This window comes from Bos taurus, chromosome 20 (genome assembly GCF_002263795.3).
Source record: "Bos taurus isolate L1 Dominette 01449 registration number 42190680 breed Hereford chromosome 20, ARS-UCD2.0, whole genome shotgun sequence".
NCBI lineage: Eukaryota > Metazoa > Chordata > Mammalia > Artiodactyla > Bovidae > Bos > Bos taurus.
In genome coordinates, this window is record NC_037347.1 from 9,027,461 (window position 1) to 9,050,030 (window position 22,570).

At 43.1% G+C, this 22,570-nt stretch overlaps 1 long non-coding RNA gene across 1 annotated transcript in view; it reads left to right on the forward strand.

The window, feature by feature from the left end:
* The window catches only part of LOC132343205 (uncharacterized), a 170,530-nt gene extending 155,217 nt beyond the window's left edge, over positions 1-15,313 (forward strand). Inside the window, exon 3 of the long non-coding RNA XR_009491914.1 lies at positions 10,121-15,313. This is a non-coding gene — a long non-coding RNA (uncharacterized lncRNA). The remainder of the gene's footprint in view (positions 1-10,120) is intronic.
* Positions 15,314-22,570: the final 7,257 nt, after the last annotated feature.

Genomic DNA, 22,570 nt, shown 5'->3' on the forward strand with positions numbered 1-22,570 from the left:
CTTGCACCCAAAGTCCCAGGAGATGACTTCATGGTCCCACATTTCCTCCAGCTTCACCACCTTGCCATGCTCCAGGGCTGAATGGAGAGGATCATCCTTCATGCACTCTGCCCCACTGCTAACACAGGGCCCTCCACAAGCCACTGCATGCTTCAGGCCATGGTGCCTTCTGCCTCTTTCTGAAGCCCTCCCCATAGTACTTAAATGGGGGCCTGACAGGGGCAGACAACCCATGTCTGCTTTCTTTTACCTGGAGAGCAGAGCTCAAAGCTTCCTCCCTATAACAATAAAAACCTTCATGTAAATCAGCTTATGATATGGACTCGTTTTGAACCTTCTCCAACAGTTTGCTAGACATGCTTAAACTTAACTGAAATTCAGTGGGGAGTAGCCCCTCCAGCTTACCCTGCAATAGCTCAGTATAAATCACAGCTGACAAGGGGACACCAGTTGGTCTTAGAGAAGGCTATGGTTGTGATCTCCATCTGCTTAAATCTGTATTTCAAGGACATTGGTATAAAAGGACACTAGGCTGCTTGTCAGATGCTATTTCTCTTTTCTCCTGATGCTTCTCTTTTGGGGACATGAAGTCCCAGATTTCTTAACTTTCCCATTGGTTGAGTGATTTAAGCAGCCAACAACCAAAGCTGCTGCAGGAGTGACCTTGTGTCCAGGGGCAGCGTGTCCAGCTGCATCAGAGTGTGCTTCCCACTGAAGACATGGACAGTCAGTGGCTAAATCGGGCCTTTATAGATCATGTACCACGACCTCTCTTTTTGCTCCTGTGCCCCTCCCTCTCTCCTCTTGTGCGGGTGATGGATGATGGTGCCTCCAGGGCACTTGGACATGCCATCTCCATGTGCCAGAGCATGGCTTCTCAGTAGGGTGCTCTAGCATGGCTTTGCCCTGCAGGTGTCCTTGGGCATTAATTTCCACGTTAAATTCTGACCTAAAGGTGCTGAAAGGGACAGCTACTCAGCATCTGTCCTTCCTAAGGAAGGCACCTCTGATTTTCTCATTGTGGTCACTCAAGTGAATCTGCATCCTTATAATAATACACATGTCCTAACCACTAAGTCAAAAGTCCCTGGGGGGCAGGTTCCCCACCAAAGTATATTCTGAGACAAGGATTTGGGTGTAATTAGTTTATTTAGGAAATGATCCTAAGAAGCACAGTGAGCAAGTGAGGAAGTGAGACAGGGAATGGAGAGACAATGGACAGAGCATGAATGACATTTCAGATTTGGATTCTAGAACTAGGGCTCAGTTCTGTTGGGGGCGAGGCGTGAATAGTCTATAAAGGGCGTACATCACCTTGTCCCTCCTAAGGGCAAGGAAGCTGGGGCACATATCCACTAGCTTCCTCCTCCCCTGGGCTGAGGGATGCTCCTCTGCAGTGGCCAAGGATGCCAGGGCCAGAGAAAACCCTGAGGCACAGAGTGGCTGAAAGCCATTGGCCTGGATGTGACCTGTCTGGAGGTGACCTCCAGGATGTGTAGACTATGAGTGGGCTGTGGACAACTGTGGCTACATAGGCTGTGCCTTCTTCCTTGCTGTATCCTTAGCACCCAGGCAGCGCTTGGCACATCATGGATGTTCAATAACCACTAGTTGAATGAGCAGATGGATAAACGAAGAGCACATATGCACAAATACAGCTTAATGGTTCATCAAATGCTGCTCAGTTGTCAAAAACCTTTTGCAACCATTTGAAACCAGCTCATGTGTCAGTGACAGTGGATATTAGTGGGCAGGGCAAGATAATCTGCTTGCGGTTTGAAGTCCTTGACCAGAGTAGGTGGGAAACAAGCAGCAGGGCCATCAAGTCCAAAAGAAAGGGAGGCTCCCTATAAAGCACCTTGGAAAGCATAAAGTGGATGTAAACCAAAGATGTTATTGTATTATTACTTCTTTTCCTGGGTGTTCCTGGGCACAGGTGATTCAGAACCCCACTGAGGTGCCTGTTGTTATGAAACTTTGGTAGTTAGACAAGTCATAACTATTATATTGAATCACAATTTGCCTCCTAATTGCTCATTAGTTTCCAATGGCTTCAAATGACACTTCATCTCTGTTAACTGTGGTTCGGTGGCTCACAGTTTCTGTGTGTTATCATCCTCACCTGTAAAGTGCCTATGATAACACTGCATAAGACCTGGACTCTGCCTTTCAACCGCATCATTCAAATTCAGGCTCTACCATTTACTAGCTTGACTTGGAACGGGTTCCTCTCATACCTCTGTTTTCTGATCTGCATAGTGAGGATAATAATACCCAACTCATAACATTGTTGTGAAGCACTTAATAAGTGACTTTTGTGTTAGTTATTATTTTATCTCTTTGTTATTGTTTTCAGTTGCTAATTCATTTCTGACTCTTTGTGACCCCGTGGACTGCAACATGAAAGGCTTCCCTGTCCTTCACCATCTCCTGTAGGTTGCTTAAACTCACGTCTATCAAGTTGGTGATGCCACCCAACCATCTCATCCTCTGTCGTCCACTTCTCCTCCTGCCTTCAATCTTTCCCAACATCAGGGTCTTTTCCAATGAGTCTGCTCTAAGCATCAGGTGGCCAAAGTATTGGAGCTTCAGCTTCAGCATCAGTCCTTCCAATAAATATTCAGGACTGATTTCCTTTAGGATTGACTGCTTTTATCTCCTTGCCGTCCAAAGGACTCTCAAGAGTCTTCTCCAACACCACAATTTGAAAGCATTGGTTCTTTGGTGCTCAGCCTTCTTTAGAGTCCAACTCTCACATCCAGTACATGACTACTGGAGAAACCATAGCTTTGACTATATGGACCTTTGTCAGCAAGTAATGTCTCTGCTTTTTAATATGCTGTCTAGCTTTTCTTCCAGGGAGCTAGTGTCTTCTAATTTCATGGCTGCAGTGATTTTTTTCACAGTGTTCACAGTGAGTTTGGAGTCCAAGAAAAGAAAATCTGTCACCATTTCCACTTTTCCCTCGTCTGTTTGCCATGAAGTGATGGGACCAGATGGGACCATGATCTTAGTTTTTTGAATGTTGAGTTTTAAGCCAGCTTTTTCCTTTCCTCTCTCACTCTTATCAACAAGCTCTTTAGTTCCTCTTTGCTTTCTGACATTTGAGTAGTATCATCTGCATCTCTGAGGTTGTTGATATTTCTCCCCAAAATCTTGATTCCAGCTTGTGATTCATCTAGCCCAGCATTTCACATAATATAAGTTAAAATAAGCAGGGTGACAATATACAGCTTTGATGTACTCCTTTCCCAATTTTGAACCAGTCTGTTGTTCCACGTCCAGGTCTAACTGTTGCTTCTTGACCTGCATACAGGTTTCTTAGGAGACAAAGTGGTCTGGTTTTTCCATCTGTTTAAGAATTTTCCACAGTTTGCTGTGATCCACACAGGCAAAGTCTTTAGTTGGTTAATGATGCAGAAGTAGATGTTTTTCTGGGATTCTCTTGCTTTTTCAATGATCCATCAGATGTTGCAATTTGATCTTTGGTTCCTCTGCCTTTTCTAAATCTAGCTTGAACATGTGGAAGTTCCCAGTTCGTATGCTAATAAAACCTAGCTTGAAGGATTTATCTCTTAAATGTGTTTAGGTATTAAACAAGATAATACATGTAAAGCTTATGTAGAGTTCAGTGCCCGATGCAGGCTCCATCAATATCAGTCATTATTACTGTTTTTTAACTGCAGCAATATTAATGTACTTTGTCAATTATTTGTGCCTCTGGCTTCCTTTCTTTTCCAGCTAAATATCCATTCCTCCCAGCATGCATGGTAAAGTTTCCATCCCATCTATCACCTGACCTGTGCAAATGTGGTGTGGCCAGCATCCTGTCCTCCCTACACTGACGTGCAGCATGATGTTGTTCCATGAAGTGTATCCTTTTAACTTTCTTTGTTATCACTCACACAGCAATTATCATCTGTAAATGGCATCAAATTAAAACACAAAAAGACTGGAAAATCAGGCTATACCCCACAGTTTCTGCTTGGTCTGCAGAAAACCAGCTTTATATTTTGGTCAGATAGCCTCATTTTTTTTCCTTTGGGCCAATAAAGACTGCTTCATCAGCCCAGTCGAAACAAACAACAGAACCTATGTTAGGAACTGATAAACAGAGAGTATGTAGCAGTGAGTTAAACTGTGGTTGAATTATGAGATTATGGAAGCGGAAGAAGGTAGGAATTTAAAAAAGAGGAAGTTGAGACTCAGGTGAAAGGTGATGTTGCAGAAATGAGGTTTCAGGATCCAACTGGGACAAGCGTCTCCGGTGGCTGCAGCCTGGACACCGTCACCCATTTGACATTGGCTTTCCTTGAGTCCGAATCACCAGTCATCCTTTTGATGTCCTTTTCTCCCCCAACTTTTTGATCTCTTTGAGGCTTTGGGCTATTGGTTTTACTGACTACAGTCACCATCTTGTGTTCCCACCTCCACAGGCCTCAGAGTATCACCCTGGTTTACCTGTTAAGCTTATGGTAGCTTTTTCTCAAGTTCTTTCATGGGCCTGCCTTAGATCTTAACATCCTCCTCTATTCATTCCCTCGATATCCTTTCTTGGGTATTATCAATGACATCTGTGCCTTCAACTACCATCTGTGCTCTTACAACCCCAAAGTCTAAACCCCTACTCCAAACTTCCCTCTTCTCTTGTGGACTGGCCCATACATTTGTAACTTCTAACTGGACACTTTTTCTAGATTCCCCCAAACTCAAAATATCCGACATGAAATTCTTTACTTCTTCCCACATCAAATCTCTGTATCATGCTGCATTTCTCATTTTGGATAATGATGCAACTATCCATGCCTGAAACCTAGGAATCATTGTATTTTCCCTTCTCCATTCCAGTGAGATTCCCACTGATGGTATTTTTTTTTTACGTATCTCTAGATTCTTGTCTTTCCCTTGATCCTTGTCTTTGCCATTATTCAGACATTTCTCCACCTGGACCATTTCAGCAGCTTCCAGAATATTTCCCTGCAGGTATCATCTACTTTTACCTGACATTTATAGCTCTTCATCAACTGGGCTCTCCTTACCTCATCAGCTATTTATGGTCGTCAACTCTAAGGGTTTTCAAAACCCTTAGACATGAAAAGAACTAGTGCATAATTAAGGCCTTAATTATGTGATGCAGATCATAAAAGCAATATGAAATCTCTTTCCAAGTTGGTTTTCTAAGGTTCACAAAAATCTGCAAATATGTGTACAATTTAATTATGCATGTGTAATTCCTTGATAAAAAGTTTATAATATGGTTTTGCCAGGGTAAAATTAGTTATTTATACAGTGAAGCAGGAAGAAGGTCACCTCTATCAGGCAACAAGCCTTGATTAGTTTGAGTGCTTACTTCACAAAACTACTTATTTTTATTGCATATTCATCCTACTCTTATCTCAGTAGGAAGGAAAATGATCTCTGTAATAGAAATAAAAAACGGGCCATTGCCTATACTTCTTGGAGGGATATAAATCAGACAAAGTCAGTGTCAGGTCACATAGGCAAGGTAAGGAAGAAAAACCACGCATGCCTGTATTATGAACTGCATGCTGGCACTACACACGCCCCCAACTCGTATCCTGAAGACTGGTCTCCAGTGTGTTGGTATTTGAAAGTTGGACCTTAGGGGGGTAATTATTAATAGGTCATAAGAGTGAAGCTCTCGTGAAAGAGATTAGTGTGCTTATAGGAAGAGACGGGAGAGAGAAGACCTCTCTCAGCCACAGGAGGATGCAGGAGAAGTTACCTAGAAGCCAGGAAGCAGACCCTCAAAATATATCAGGCCCTTTGGTGTCTTGATCTTGGACTTCCCAGCCTCCAGAACTGAGAGAAATAAATGTTTGTTGTTTAAGCCACCCAGTCTGTGATATTTTTCTTATAGCAGTCTGAACTGATTAAGACAAACTCTTGAGCCTGACAACCTAAGTCATTGTTTTGCCCAGTTGCAAGATAAAGAAGTCGAGCTCAAAGCAGAGAAACTCTTGAACAGATGGAACCCCTCTATAGTCTAATACAGGTCTAGCTGTTTCATTATGAAGCCTGGACAGGCTGCCCATTAGGATGCTGTCATCTTGTCAAATCCATGTGCAGAACTTCACAGGGAGGCCATAAGCAGCTAGTTTCCTCCCCGGAAAATAGATTTGGCCCTGCAAAATGGAAACCAATTTAGATAAATCATGGTGCCCATTACTTTCCCTGTGAAAATTGTTCTTAGATGAGATATCAGAAGTCCAGGGAAGTAATATCATCTCTTCTTGTTCTTGCTCATTAAATTGTACCTTGAAACAAAGGAAACTGATGCTGATGGTTTTTTAAATCATATAGGAGGGTTTTCCTGAAGTGGCCTGAGCTTTCAATGATGATCCAGGAAGCTTGAGCTTAGTCCTAACTTTGCTGTTAACCAGTTGTGTGTACTTGATAAACCCATTAATTTCTGGAGTCTCAGGCTCCTTATTCCCTGTAAGGTCTCACCAGTGATAAACACAGTTTATGTAAAACATTTCAGGAAGTTTGGGGCCCTAAAAATACAGGCTATCTGAGATTCCTACTGTGACCCTTTAAAGTGCCTGTGAGCCACTTCATTTATTCCTGAGGGCTGCAATCCCTTCGTAATGCCACTCACTGCATTTCCCATTGTGGTGGCACCTGCTTACTCGTTCCAGTGCCAAAAATAGCTTTAAAAGGACTCGTTATATTGATACAGTGTTTTTAAGTTTTGAAAACACTTTTCACACAACATTTCATTTAATCCTTATAATACCACTTTGAAACAGGCAGAAAAAGTATGATTCTTATTTTAGGGGTAAGGGAACTGAGATCAGAGTCCAAGAATGTTTCCCTTCTTTTGACCTCTCCCTGCTCCCTAACTTCTCTCTCTGTTTCTCCTGAAGTCCACACGTCATCCTCTGCACCTTCCAGGTTAAAACCTGGAAGCCTGGATTGATCTCCCTCATCTCTCAGACTCCGCTCCCTGCCCAAGACATATGTTCTCTCTTGCTCCTTTAAGTCTCAGGTTTTCTGCAATTCTCTATCTGGGAGAAAATGAAAAATCTCAGTCTTTCTGCAAGCTTATATTCCCTGCCTACCCTAGGCCAGATATTCTGCATACTCTCATTCTTCCTGCCTTCCTTTGTACTCTGTATCACTATGAAAATCATTTAGTGAGCAAGTATTCCTTGAGTTTCTACTTTTTCAGGGCACTATTTAAATATCTAGTAGTGAAGGTGGCAGGTACATGCAAGATGCTCATAGTTGGTGGGGCGACTATATTTGCATTTTTAAGTATTGTATCTATTTTATGACTTCACCTTGTTCCTCTACATTTGTATTTTCAGTCTTAGATTATAAATTACATGAGAATGGGTCCTTGCATTTAAAAAAAATTTTATTGATGTATAGTTGACTTACAATGTTGTGTCAATTTCTGCTGAACAGCAAAGTGACTCAGTTATATATATATATATATGTAAACTCTTCATATTCTTTTGCATTATGGTTTATCACAGTACACTGAATATAGTTCTCTGTGCTATCCAATAGGACTTCGGTGTTTATCCATCCTATATAGCTTGTATATATGTCCTATATATAATAGTATGTCTTTGCTAATCCCAAACTCCCAATCCTTCCCTCAGCGCCCTCCTTTCCCCACGGCAACCAGAAGTCTGTTCTCTATGTCTGGGAGTCTGTTTCTATTTTGTATATATGTTCATTTGTGTCGTGTTTTAGGTTCCAGGTATAAGTGATATCATTCCAATAGAGTTCCCTGTGCTATATGGCAGGTTCTTATTAGTTATCTATTTTATATATAGCAGTGTGTATACGTCAATCCCAATCTCCCAGTTTATCCTCCCCTCTCCATCACCTGGTAATAAAGTTGTTTTCTACATCTGTGACTCTCCTTCTGTTTTGTAAATTCATTGTACACCCCCTTTTAGAAACCACACATAAGTGATGTCATACGATGTTTGTTTTTCTATGTATGATGCACTTCACTCAGTATGACAGTCTCTAGTCCATTCATTTTGCTGCAAATGGTGTTATTTCATCCTTTTTTATGACTGAGCAATATTCCATTGTGTATATGTACCACATCTTCTTTATCCATACCTCTGTCGATGGACGTTTAGGTTGCTTTCATGCTCTGACTATTGTAAATAGTGCTGTAATGAACTTTGGGGTGCATGTATCTCTTTGAATTATGGTTTTCTCGGGGTATATGACCAGGAGTGGGATTGCTGGGCCTTATGGTGGTTCTATTTTTAGTTTTTTGAGGAATTTCCATACTGAATTCCATAGGGGCCGCACCAATTACATTCCTACTAACAGTGTAAGAGAGTACCCTTTTCTTCACATCTTCTCCAATATTTATTATTTGTAGACTTTTTAATCACGGCCATTCTGACTGATGTGAGATGGTACCTCATTGCAGTTCTGATCTGCATGTCTCAATAATTAGTGATGATGAGTATCTTCATATGCCTGTTGGCTATCTGCATGTCTTCTTTGGAGAAAAGTCTATTTAGGTCTTCTATCCATTTTTCAATTGGGTTTTTTGTTGTATTGAATTGTCAGAGTTGCTTGTTTATTTTGGAAATTAAACCCATGTCTGTCTCAACATTTGAAAATATTTTCTTCCAGTCTGCAGGTTGTCTTTTCATTGAGTTTATTGTTTCTTTCGCTGTGCAAAGGCTTATCAGTTTGATTAGGTCCCATTTGTTTATTTTTGCTTTTATTTCTATTGCCTTGAAAGACTGATCTAAGAAGACAATGGTACAATTTATCTCAGAGAATGTTTTGCCTATGTTCTCTTCCCAGAGTTCTATGGTATTATGTCTTATACTTAAGTCTTTAAGCCATTTAAAATTTATTTTTGTGTGTGGTATGAGGGAGTGTTCTAACTTCATTGATTTGTATGCAGTTATTCAACATTCCCCACACCACTTGCTGAAGAGATTTTCTTTTCCCCATTGTATATTCTTGCCTGCTTTGTTGAAGATTAATTGACCGGAGGTGTATGGGTTTATTTCGAGGCTCTCTATTCTGTTCCATTGATCCATTTTGAATTTATCTCTAGTTGATGTATATACAGAGATACTTCAACAGAGAGTTTTTGTTTACTTCAATGATTTCTACTAATATCAGGCTGGTAGAAACATGAAAACAAAGCAAAACAGTTTGTCTCAAAAGAAATAGTTAAATGGTTGCAAAAACAAGATCAATTTAATTATTGAGTGGTGTACATTCTTTAATCATTATTTATAAGACTACAGAGAGCTGCTGGGTTAATGGAAAATTTCTATGAAGAACCAGCTACCTTTACAAACGCTCATTTGTGCATCTGCTGCATGAACCCGGTAGTGAAGTGTAAGTTCAAGACCTTCTTAATTCATTAGTTGGGAACTTATTGATTCTGAAAGCTACAGACCCTGTGCCTTGTCATCATTTTTGTAAAGCATTCCTCAGGGTAGTGTTCACTGTAAAATATTGAGCTAATTAAGAGTTTTGGGGCCCCTGATTAACTTTCACAGCAAAAGCTATGTTAAGTAAATTAGGTCCCAAATAAATCTAAAATGATTGTGGAAAGTCATCAGCTAAATTAAGATGCCGACAGCTCACATAACAAGATGTGAAGCAATGGTAATTAAGAAAAATAATCACCTTTGCTGCTGAGAGGACAGGTTTGACCCCCAGTGAGGTAACTCCCAAGGCATCTGTTTTCTAAAAGACAACTCTTGCTGCTTTGTTCTGCTGTGAAGGGCAAGAGACACTTTTCTGTATTTCAACATTCACTACATACTCTAATGGAGAGAACTAGGTTTAGGGAATAATCAATCTCGTGTGAGGCAGAAGGACAGAGTCACCAAATTACCCAAGATCTCTTTCAACCTGAGGTGTGGCAGACTCACAACTCCCTTCTTCCTGTTCTCTGTTGAAGAGGCAAGAAAACCAAAACTTCACCTTTTAGACTCCTTTACAGGTAGGAATGATCATGTGACCCAGTTCAGCCACTGAAAAGTGGATGGAATTGTGGATATGGGTTCTGGGGAAGCTTTTCAGAAGGGACAGGTGTGACTAACTTGCCCGTTCTGTCTTTTGTGCCCTTTCTTCTGCTTGGAAGGTGACCGGGACGCCCACCTGGAGCAGCGTGTTTGAAGAATGGCAGAACCGGAGGCCCAAAGGAGCCCGGGCTGCTCAGGCCTGGGTGCTCTCACTTGAGAGAGCTCCTACCTGTTTAAGCCATTTTCTGCAGGGCTTTTGTTGTTTTCAGTCAAAATATAAGCCTAATTTTAGGATCTTTCAGCTCGTAAGGTAATTCCACATCAGTACTGTTGGGTTACAGTTAGTGGCTCAGACGGTAAAGCGTCTGTCTGCAATGCAAGAGACCCTGGTTCGATCCCTGGGTTGGGAAGATCCCCTGGAGAAGGAAATGGCAGCCCACTCCAGTATTCTTGCCTGGAAAATCCCATGGACTGTGGAGCCTGGTAGGCTACGGTCCTTGGGTCGAAAAGAGTTGGACACAACTGAGTGACTTGACTTTCACTTTCACTGTTGGGTTTAGTAGAAGTAAAAAACAACAACAACATCGTATTCTTCAAGGTACCAATTTACATTAGGAATTTTCAGACAGTGGCATGAATTCTGGAGAGCTCTGGGCTAGACACATGAATACAGGCCCAGTGAAAGCACTGTTCTCATTGAGTCCTTCAACCTCTCAATCTGATGATCATTCTCTTCTTCTGAGATAACGTTCCATCAATTCCAGGGAACTGATTTGAGAAGTGGGATTATTTCTTCTTTGCTGACTTCTTGTAATGATACATCTATGTTTGCTGTCTTGGGATCAAGTATTAAAACCCTTCCTGCTCTAAGGAATACTTCTAAAGGTATAAAGATAAGATAGGGTTTCCTGGTTGTATCACTTTCACCTGCCACGCTTGGATTCTTTATGTTATCTCAGAAAAGAGAGCAATGAGGAAAAACACAAATTCAGAGCACAAAGGGAGGATGGCGAGAGGGAGAAAGAGAGGGCAGCGAGCATTCGCCCCTGTATGCTATGATCTCCTAGGCCACAATCTCTTTGTCACGCCCCTCCACAGACACATGGGACACCCCTTGAGCAGCCAAGTAGCAGGACAACAGTGGCCAAGTGGAAAAGCGGATCGTGATGCCTCTGTGTGCCTCTGCTTTGTACTGGGTGTCCACACGGAAGAAACAGGGCCAAGACTCAATTTCTCTCCCTGCCGATGGCCTAGTCATATACCTTTTAGGAAATTTTTAAAGACAATTATGAAACATACTGGTGATTTGAGTATATTCCTTCTTGAGATATTATTTATTTAATTTCCTCAACAAATATTTATCGAACATAAATTTGTTACCTATCACTCCATTGCACAAGACCCTCACACTTAAAACTTGAGAAAAAAATAAGTATTTATTATCTCACACAATGTTTGAGTGTCAAGACATCAGTGGGATGACTGCAGTCATCCAAGGCTTGACAGAGGCTGAAGGGTCCACTTCCAAGATTGCTCACTCCACATGACTGCTGGCAGGAGGCCTCGGTTCATCACAGACTGTTCACAGGAGACCTCACCACGCATGCCGCTCCTCCCCAGCATGGTCCTCAGCGACTCTTAGCTTCACTCTCTGAGTCATCTTTCCTTTTCCATCAAAGGTAGCTCAACAAAGGTAGCTGTATTGTTTTCTCAGCTTGTTTCTTCCTGTAGGAGTTTGAGTCAAGAGGCTGCTTTTGCTTTTTTGTAGTATCTCTGTCCCTTTTAACACTAGCTGGCTATATTTTTGAAAACATAGTCTGTGGGTCTGATAAAACTTTGTAGGTTTGCAGTTCTATTGGGGTTCACTCCATTAGCAACATCCACAAACTGCTTTAAGATAAGCCCTTCTCTTCTTGAGTTTTTCTTAGACTGCAAAGGGCCAACATCTTTAAACTTCTTAGCTGCCCTGTTGATTTAATAGCTCTCTAAGCACAACCTGGGATCTTTCTGAGACCCTAAAGGATTTAATGGTCAATTCCTTGGCTTCATCTTTAGACCATATTTTTCTGAGAGTATCCTCAAAAACATCTGCTAGAAAGGCAAACTGGGGAAATTTAAATATAACACTTCCTGGGCTCTCTGTGTTTATCAGTTCTTCCTGCAGCTTCTCTCTCTCCTCTTAAATCTTACCATAAGCAACAAGAAGAAACCAAGTGGCTTCCTCAACGCTAACTGGAAATCTCCTTTGATCAGTCCGTTCATCAGGTATATTTTCTAATAAATACTATGTTGCTGAACATTTTGTTACCTCATAAGAAGAATCAACTGGCTTCTTAATTTCCAATAGCTTTTTCCTTCCTTTCTTTTAAGCCTTACCTGCAGCCTCCTCAAAGGCTATCAAGCTTCTACTGTCAGCACCTGTAAAATTTTCTAATAGTTTTCTTCTAAATCTGTTCAACTTCTGCCTGCTTCCCAATTTCAAAGCCATTCCCATGTTTCAGACTTTTATTAAAGCAGTAATATTACACCTACGGGTACTAAAATCTGAATTAACTATCTATTGTTGTATAACAATTACTCAAAAACTTAACATCTTAAAACAAAAACCATGGATTATTGCACACAGTTTCTGTGGGTAGGGATTTGGTAACAGCTGAGAGGTTATGACTCAGGTTCTCTCATAATATTGCAGTCAGGAGGTCAGCTAGGGCTGCAGTCATCGAGGCCTTGACTGGAACTAGAGGATCCATTTCTAAGACAGGTCACTGCTATTCAGTCATAGGACTGCTTGAGTATTCTTATGACACGGCAGCAGGCTCCTCCTAGAGTGAATGATCTTGCAAGAGAAAGCAAGGCAAAGCCATACTGCCTTTCATGACCAAGTCTCAAAAGTCACAAACCATAATTTCTTCAGTATCCTTTTGGTGGCGTAGGCCAGCTCTCTTCAATATGGGAAGAGACTACACGATGGCATGGCTACCAGAATGTGAGGATCTTTGGGGCCGTCAGAGAAGCTGACCACCACAAACACTTTTCAGGACCAAGGTTCTATGAAGGACTCAACTGGAGACAGCAGAAAAAGGTCTCTTTCCTCAAGGAATTTTCATTCTAACTCAGTTGATTAGACATATACACAAAATAATGTGAAAAAAATATCATTGACTTTTGTAATCAAATTGTTGGGTCTGTAAGAAAAAATTATTTCCTTAATGCATTTCTGTATTTATTTCTTCTACTAGCTTTTAAGTTCCTGGCAGGGCCTCACTCATCTTGATCCCCCACAGGGCTCAGCTCAGGGCCTTGCCAAATAGATGTTTAGTAAATATTTCTTGAGTGAACAAAACCCTGTAGCAAGGTCAAGGAAAACTAAAAACTAAGAATAGGCCATTGGGTCCTAATCATTAAATCTCTATTGTTTTAATTATTTAGAAAAGTGATTTCAGGAGTCTACTGGAAAAAAATTGAGATTATAAGGGGTTAAGGAGGTGATGACAGTAGATCGAATTTATCAATAAAAGAAGGGTAGAGATGGGGTTGAGTTTAAGAAGAGATGGCCAAAATGTTGCATTCTATGTTTAAAGGAAATTTGGGCAATTTTCTAGGCAAGAGAGAAGTCAGAAAGCAGAGAAAGGAAAATGGATAAAGATAGGAACTTTGATAATTTGGAACATTGTCCTAGGGAGGATTCATAGCACAAACAGAGGACTAGACTTGGAAAAGAAAAGGGATATTGCTTCCTTTGAGAAAGGATGGAAGATAAACAGGCATTATAAACTGACAGAAAGGGAAGTTTTGTTAGGTCATGTGGAATGGCCTTGAGTGTTTTTCAGTGAAGTTGAGACGAGATCGTTCGTTAAACTGAGGGCATGGAGAGGGGATAGAAGTATAAGAACACTGGAAAGGGGAAGAGCTGTTGGAAGGAGTTTGAGAGGGAGTGACCCCAATACTCCTGGGTGGTAGTAAGTAGCCAGCTGAGGTTGGGTCATTTGGGTCTCTAGGAGAACCAACGTGCACAGTGGCATGATGCCCTCTGGCTTCACTCAGCAGGCTGTGGGCAGAAGGACAGAACATGGATAGAAAATAACAGCTGTTGATACAAATGGCCGTGATGGAGAATCTCGGGAGAACAGGTCCATCTGATTTCCACCCTGACTGATTGTTCCTTTTACACGGTGTGTTGTTTTCTTTCCTTTGCAAATCACTATAAACCTTTAGGCTGAGAAGAAATGGCATAATCAGTCATTTAAACGTGTGGTGTGCAATGGGAAAAAAGTTGGAAAAGGGTTTAAATCTTTTTAACAATTCTTAACATGAACAAATTAAGATTCAGTCACTGATTAGCACTGCTTCAGATCAAGTAAATAATGTCAATATCCTCTTTATAATTCAGCTCATAGGAAATAAACACTAAGTTTTTTTATAATCTTCCATAGATCCTATAATGAAATACTTAAAGCCAGCAGCAGTTTTTGGGAAGTATTCTCAAAGGTACAGGAAATAGTATTGGACCAGGACTTAGAAGACCTGGGCTCCACTCCAGCTCTGCCACAGTCTGTCTCACTCTGGGAAAGTCACGTAATCACTGCTGGGCCTTAATCACTGTTTTAAAATAGGAAACTGGATCGGATGCTCGCTAATGCTTCTAGCTCTAATGTTTCATTTCATCTATGACTTCCAGCCTATCACAGCCCCTCTATTTCCTCTGTGAGTGCCATGAAAGTTGGACACTAGGGGTCACATTTAGATAACCACTCAAGCACATCTGTCTGGGTCTGGTAAACATGCCCGTTTCCCTCAATAGGTGGCTCTCCACAGCTAGGTGATGATGGGCCTCGTTTATCTCTTAAAGTGTTCTCAGTTGGCATTGTGCTGTTTCCCTTTCTCGTGGGCTGAGGATTCTGGGGGAAAGTGAGGAACTTTCTCTGATTCAGGCCTTTCTCTTTGGGTTCATGCTATTTTCTCTCTTTTACACAAGACCCCAAATCAGGGCTATTGTTCATTCATGGGGCAGATACATTCTTCCTGAAGCTTTCATATTTTTCCTTATCTTTACTCTTTCTTGGCTTGGTGAGTGGTACCCCCAAGTAGGTCTCTTTTAAAAAATCAGTTGCCTTCATGGAAAACTGTTTTTGAGAGCTCCACTGCATGGTCGTTGAATGATCCGAATTTCTTCCCCAAGCTGTTTTTGTGACCTGTTTTGCTTTCAGGAGAAGTCACCCAGAAGGATGGGCTCCTTCCCCAGTTTCTTTGCCAGAGGTCTCTAAAATCTTTCTTTATCATGTTCCAATTTCAACATTCCTCTGTCCAGCCCAAGTCACATTTGTCCTATCTTTAATGTTCAGTTCTCAGGGAAGATAGGGAATTAAAATTATTAGTCAACACGGGGAAGGAAAAATGTTATAAACCATTCCCATACTTAATAGCAATGCTTCTTCCTTGCATCCGCGTTGCCTCTTTGCATCACAGTTTTCAGGGTGCTGCTTCTTCCTTGCATCCGCGTTGGCTCTTTGCATCACAGTTTTCAGGGTGCTTTTACATATTTTATTTCCATAGAGTATCACTTGTTTCCTTATGCCCCCATCTCCTTTGCTAAGAAATAAAACCTGAGAGGGACTCAGGAAGGAAGGTAAAGCAGTGAAAGCAGCCAGCCTGGAAAAGTGGGTGAAACTCTTGTCCTGGAGACCGGGATTCAGTCTTCACTCCATGTGTCTTTGGGCAGGTCACACTCGCTCTCTGAGCCTGGATTCCCTCCACTGAAAATTGTGGATAGAAACACCCATTCTACCCATGGGCTAAGGGCTCTGTCATTCCTTGCCTTCCTGCAACCAGTTTGCCATGCTCAGCTTTCTAATGAACGTTTAAAGGAAATGCCAGTCAGAGGTCCAGTATTTACTCCTGGGCAGAGTGACCATCCTGGCTGCCCACTCCTCCCAATCTTGGTACTCTGAGCTACGCAGACAACCTGGAAGAAACTGGAGGTTTCTTAGAGACAGCAGGAGGACAGGGTTCCATGCCTCCTCTCCTCAAAAGCACAAAAGACAGTCCTCTCCTCTTTCCCCTGTTCCTGTTCTCCCAGGAGCCCCTGGTGCCTCAAGCTTAACATCATCTCACTGCTCCAAACCCCTCAGAACAGAGGACTTCCGGTGTGAAGCTTGGGTACCACAGTGGACCAAGACTTGAATGCCCTCTGCTTTTTCCACTAATGCTTTACTCCTACTGCAGTCTTGTGGTAACTCTCCCAGGGTAGGAAGTTGTTTAATTTCCCCCACCTTTTTTTCTAGACTTTGAATATTTTCGTTTACAGCAAAACATACTGGAGAGGGTTGGCGTTAGAGTCAGAAAGATCCACATTCCCCAGGTGACTAGTTTGGCAGGTTATTTAACCTCCCTGAGCCCTGGTTTTCTGCCAGTGCAGGATATGGCACAGTGTGGGAGCTCGGGAGGCTGCATGGGACTTCTCCAGTTGTCCCAGAATTGTGGAGAAAGCAAAAGAGAGCACAGTCAACATAAGCACTCTGCATTTGAAGTTCCATGAACAGCTAGTATGCTTGGGAAGAAAAGAGAAGGCACTTCCACCCCATCTATGGCCCTCAGAGGATGTGGAAGTGGACCCTGGTGCCCATAAGGAGCTCAGAGGGCAGTGGAGAGGTGGGTGGTGTGGGGCGGCCCAGTGGCCTCAGAGTTACAGGATGGGATGCCCAACTCAGCAGAAAAATACAGTGTGTGGGCCCCAAGGGAGATACAGATGCCTCTTTGGGGAGAGGGGTTCAATAGTGGAGGGGCTGGAGTGAAGCTGAACCCCACCCTAGGAAAACGTGGAGTGCCATCCATGCGTAGAATACCCACTAGTAGAGGCCACCAGCAGTAAGCAAGACTTTGGCTCAGAGTCGGTTGTGTGGAGAAGGAGAAGTTTCAAAGGTAGAAACAAAGGGAAAACAGTGTGAAGAGTACATTTCATTTACTCTCGTCCCAGAGCTAAGGGAAGGGGAAGAGTTGAAACTGGAATCAAGTTTTAAAATGAGATTGAGACTTAAATATCAAACTGAGATGGTTCCAACTTAGGTGGTTAAGCGTATTCACAGAAAGAAGCTGGCAAAGGAGTGTTTGTGGACTAGTTACTATAAACAGGAAAGGAGGGTATCAAGAGAGCCTATTTAGGAGTAATTAGGAAAACTAAAAAAATTAATGTTTATACCTCAGTGAGCTTTCTCCTCAGTAGTCCAGTTGTATCAATAATTGGTAGTTTATTGTTTTGGTGGCACTTAGAGCCTGTCTAGCTGCTGTTGCTTTCTCCATCAGAGAGATTATATTTTTGTTGTTGTTACTTCCTAAAATTTTTTAAAATTTATCTTTAAATTGGTGGAAAATGGCTTTACAATTTCATGTTGGTTTCTGCTGTACAACGTGAATCAGTCATAATTATATAATATATTCCTTCCCTCCTTCCCTACTCCCTCCTCCCCTTCTAGGTCATCACAGAGTGCCAGCCTGGGGAGATTCTCTTTTAAAAAATATTTTTTCATTATTTGCCTTTCTATTTGGTTCCCTTTCAAATCTCTGTGTGCTTTTCTTCAAAATGCCCCATTTTGCTTCATGAATTCTATTTCTTTTCTCCTCTTGATGAATATTTTAAATGTATTTGTTTTAAGATCACTTTCAGAGTAATCTAATATTTGTAGTTCTCTGGGTCTAATTTCTCCTATTTTTGCACCGTTGATTATCTCTGATCAAGCCGCATTTCCTTATTTGCTTCCGCTCACGTGCGGTGGAAATCACCTGCTTCAGTGTCCTATGCATGCACGTGTGTGTGCATACCTGGGTCATAGAGACAGCCTTTCAGCTCCAGTCTGTTATCGCCTCCGGCAGGGTCCTCGGGCCTTTGCCAGTTTCCCAACTCGGTGCGCCTCTCCCTGTGCCTGCGTGCGTCTCTGTGTGTGTACACAGAGCAAGGGGATGGCTGTACAGCTGGACGCACAACCATCTGGGGCTGACTCTTCTGCCCCTAACAGGGATTAGAACTTGCTTCCGAGCCAAATCCTTGAACTGCAGACAAAGATTTTCTCAACTTCCAGCTTTATCCATGGAGTCAGTTCTATTTCCCTACTTGTGCAGGGCCTGTGGGCTCTGTGATAATTTTCTTTGTCCACTTGACTAGGCTCTGGTGCCCAGGCATTTCATCCAATGCCAGTCTGGATGGTGCAAGTCATCCTGCTATTCAGTAGCCCTCAGTGCCTAACACGTTGGCAGGCACGGATCTAGGACCTTCGGATAAAACAGTAAAGAAACCAACAAAAGGGATTGTCTTTCTAGAGCTTATGATCTAGTGGGGGTGTGGGGTAGGGATGGGGAAAAATATAAAATAAGATTTATATACAGAGTATATATTACATCACAGGGCTAAAAGTGTTTCAGAGGAACTACAACAGGGAAGAAGAATGGAGAGACATGATACTGAACAGGGGGTAGAGGAGGGGCTCATTGAGATGACGGTTAGAAAAATCAGAACAAAGGGAGGAAATGAGCAAAGAGAGAAAAGTGGCTGGGGAGGGGTAGGGCTGAGGTCAGATTGCTGCGGGGCAGGATGCAGACTGGGCTTCCTGGGCGGCACTGCTGGTAAAGGTCGCACCTGCCAATGAAGGAGACCTGACGTGTGGGGTTTGCTCCCTGAGGTCAAGAAGATGCCCTGGAGGAGGGTGTGGCAACCCACGCCAGTATTCTTGCCTGAAGAATCCCATGGACAGAGGAGCCTGCCAGGCTACAGTCCATAGCATCACACAGAATCGACATGACGAAAGCCATTTAACCACACATTCATTTTTTTACATTTAAAGTCGCTCAGTTGTGTCCGACTCTTTGCAGCCCCATGGACTATACAGTCCATGGAATTCTCCAAGCCAGAATACTGGAGTATTCTCCAGGGGATCTTCCCAACCCAGGGATCGAACCCAGGTCTCCCGCATGGCAGGCAGATTCTTTACCAGGTGAGCCATAAGGGAAGCCCGAGAATATTGGGGTGGGTAGCCTATCCCTTTTCCAGGGGATCTTCCTGACCCAGGAATCGAACCAGGGTCTCCTGCATTGCAGGGGGATTCTTTACCAACTGAGCTACCAGGGAAGCCAAAAATCTGACACTTGTAGTTTGTTTCCTCCTGCCACTTAATTAAGAGAGAGAGAAAAAATGTCTGACAATTGCAGCCTATTTCCTACATTTGGAGACCCCCTAGCCTTCCAAAGTGCGGAGAAGGCAATGGCAAGCCACTCCAGTATTGCCTAGAAAATCCCATGGATGGAGGAGCCTGGTAGGCTGCAGTCCATGGGGTCGCTAAGAGTCGGACACGACTGAGCGACTTCACTTTCACTTTTCACTTTCACACAATGGAGAAGGCAATGGCAACCCACTCCAGTGTTCTTGCCTGGAGAATCCCAGGGACGGCAGAGCCTGGTGGGCTGGCATCTATGGGGTCGCACAGAGTTGGACACGACTGAAACGACTTAGCAGTAGCCGCAGCAGCCTTCCAAAGGCAATGGCACCCCACTCCAGTACTCTTGCCTGGAAAATCTCATGGACGGGAGCAGCCTGGTAGGCTGCATTCCATGGGGTCACTAAGAGTCGGACATGACTGAGCGGCTTCACTTTCACTTTTCACCTTCATGCATTGGAGAAGAAAATGGCAACCCACTCCAGTGTTCTTGCCTGGAGAATCCCAGGGATGGGGGAGCCTGATGGGCTGGCGTCTATGGGGTCGCACAGAGTCGGACACGACTGAAGTGACTTAGCAGCAGCAGCAGCCTTCCTGCCTGTTACCCTCTCATTCCCTCCTTTTCTTTTAGGAGAATTATGTTGCCTAGGGACAGAGGCGTCGTTTTCATTTTGTAACTGCTTCTGAGCTGATAAGGGGCATGGTCCCTAAATTGGTGAGGTAACATATTCTCCTAACCCTCATATTAAGGGTCTCTCATCCAGGGGCCCCAAGTAGTAGTTGGAGGCAGCTGCCACAGTGGCAGGAGTTTGAGCAACCATTTGTAACTTAAAAGCCTTCATGTGGCTAGAAACAAATCCAGTCACACAGTTACAGATGCAGGGAGCACACAGCAAAAAGGGAACAACCAGCAAAGTTAAAAGTCACATTATGTCCATAGTTAGGGTACAAAATGTTGCACCAGTCCATTTTTAGGATTGTTAGATGTCATCAGACTAAGAAGAGACATCATATATGATTGTTGTTGTCGAAGGTATTCGCAGACTTGGAGAAAGTCCTTTCCTTGAAGTGGAGATGCGCACCATGGGAAGCCTTCCACAATGAAGAGAGGAGCACTCCGCAGTCTCAGCAGTTAGACTGATTGTGGAATGCAGCATAGGGGTGAGCTCAGGACAGGAAGGCATTTTCTTGAGGATCAAACGGCAGACTCAGGATTTTTGGAGTCAGCAGAAGCAGGCTCACATAGATTATCAGGCCCATCAGATCAAGTTCAAGGGAAGTTGTGATGCTCATTGTCCTTGCAGGAGTCCACATGGTATGAGGAAGCACTGTGGGGAGAGTCCATTAGTAGCCACCATGTCGAGGGGCCTCTGGTTGACCTACTTGTCTTGAAGATCCCGGACTAGCCCCCAAGATGTCAGATTCGTGATCTCTGCAGAAGATTTAGCTTCAGGATCAGGGACCAGGCTTGATCACTCAGAGCTTTTGTGCAGCAGAAGTTTTATTACAGTGAAGAAGGGCAGAGAAAGCTTCTGACATAGACATCAGAAGGAGAATGGAGAGTCCACACAGAATGCAGGTTAGGAAGGCCCTGAGGGCCATGAAGGTTTTGGCTTTTACTTGGGGTGAGATGCAGAATTTTGAGCAAAGGAATTCTCTGTTCTGACTCCTATTTTAACAAGATTACTTTGATTGTTGTGTTGAGAACAGACTGTAGGGAGACAAGGAAAGAAGAAGGGAATCCCTTTAAAAGGTTATTCCAGTAATCTGGGAAGGTTATCTGGTAGCTTGGATCACAGTGGGAGCAGCCAGAGCCTCTTACTACCCTGGTATGGTTGAGGGTCAATTCTTTTTAAAGGGCTTATGGAATGGATAGGGCAGAGACCAAAACACTGATCAAAAATGATTAAGTCCTCTATCAATAATCCTGCAGATGATTGCCACACCATCTGTGAGCAGATAATCACCAAATTTGTTCACCAAATCCTCCATCGTCACCCCCCTTCCCATCTCCTTGGGGTGTTGAATGGCACTTGTTCTAAATGGGGAAACTAAATTTTAACAAAATTTGTTCAGTGAATCATTTAATTAGAAAGGAGCGTTTGCATATTTCACAGGCTTTTATCTCTATTCTGAAATTAGTTGATAACTCCTTCCAGGAGACCTGTAGTCATCCTGTTGATGTTAAACAAGTCGAAACTGCCCTGATGGGATTCCAGAGTGAGATTATGCTATAAGGCATTAACCTCTTGCAGACCCCACCATTTATCTAGTTGATGCATGCAGCCTTGAGGTAATTTTAAAACTTTTTTCCATCTTATCTTAAGAAGATAAATGAAATGAATTGAAACATTGGAAAACTTATTAAGATAGTTTGAGGATTATGTGGGAAATGGCACCCCACTCCAATACTCTTGCCTGGAGAATCCCATGGACAGTGGAGCCTGGTGGGCTACAGTCCATAGGGTTGTACAGAGTTGGACATGACTGAAGTGACTTCACACTTAGCACTAAGTGGAAAAGTCAGATTACCTCCAGCAATCTCACTTTGTGGAGAAGGAAATGGCAACCCACTCTGGTACTCTTGCCTGGCAAATCCCACGGACAGAGGAGCCTGGTGGGCTACAGTCCATGGGGTCGTGAAGCGTCGAACACGACTGAGTGACTTCCCTTTCACTTTTCACTTTCATGCGTTGGTGAAGGAAATGGCAACCCACTCCAGTGTTCTTGCCTGGAGAATCTCAGGGATGGCGGAGCCTGGTGTGCTGCTGTCTATGGGGTTGCACAGAGTCAGACACGACTGAAGCGGCTTCGCAGCAGCAGCAGCAATCTCACTTTGGAGGACTCATTCCCTCTGCTCACTGGGTCGCCTAATTCTGTGCACAGTAGGTCCTCCAGGGACAGAGGGAGGATGACGTTCTCCCTGGTAACATATTTCTTTCTGGTCTTCAACGGCAACTGTGCTGCTTCTGTTCCAGGCCCATAAATAATGGAAGTAACCAGGCCTGGCCCCAAATCCAGGTGTCCTGGGGGGCCTGTATCTGACTCTCAAAGTCACCCTCAACATGCCTCAGGGATTGGAGATGTACAGAAGGAAAACATGGCCAGAGTAGGGGGTTGGAAACCAGGTGAGATCTAGCTTTATCGTCCCTGGGCCAGGCCAGAGGTGGGCAGCACACAGGGAGAGAGTGCCCCATTGTTTATTCCATGGTGCCCACAGTCCCTTTCAGAATGAAAGATCTGAAGGCTGCCTCCATACCACTGCTTCTCAAGCTTGTGAATATTAACCTTTGGTGTCTAAAAGGCCATGCCAATTTTTCTTTGGCTTTATCCTATTTATTAATATAAACTAAGTTGAAAGAGTACACA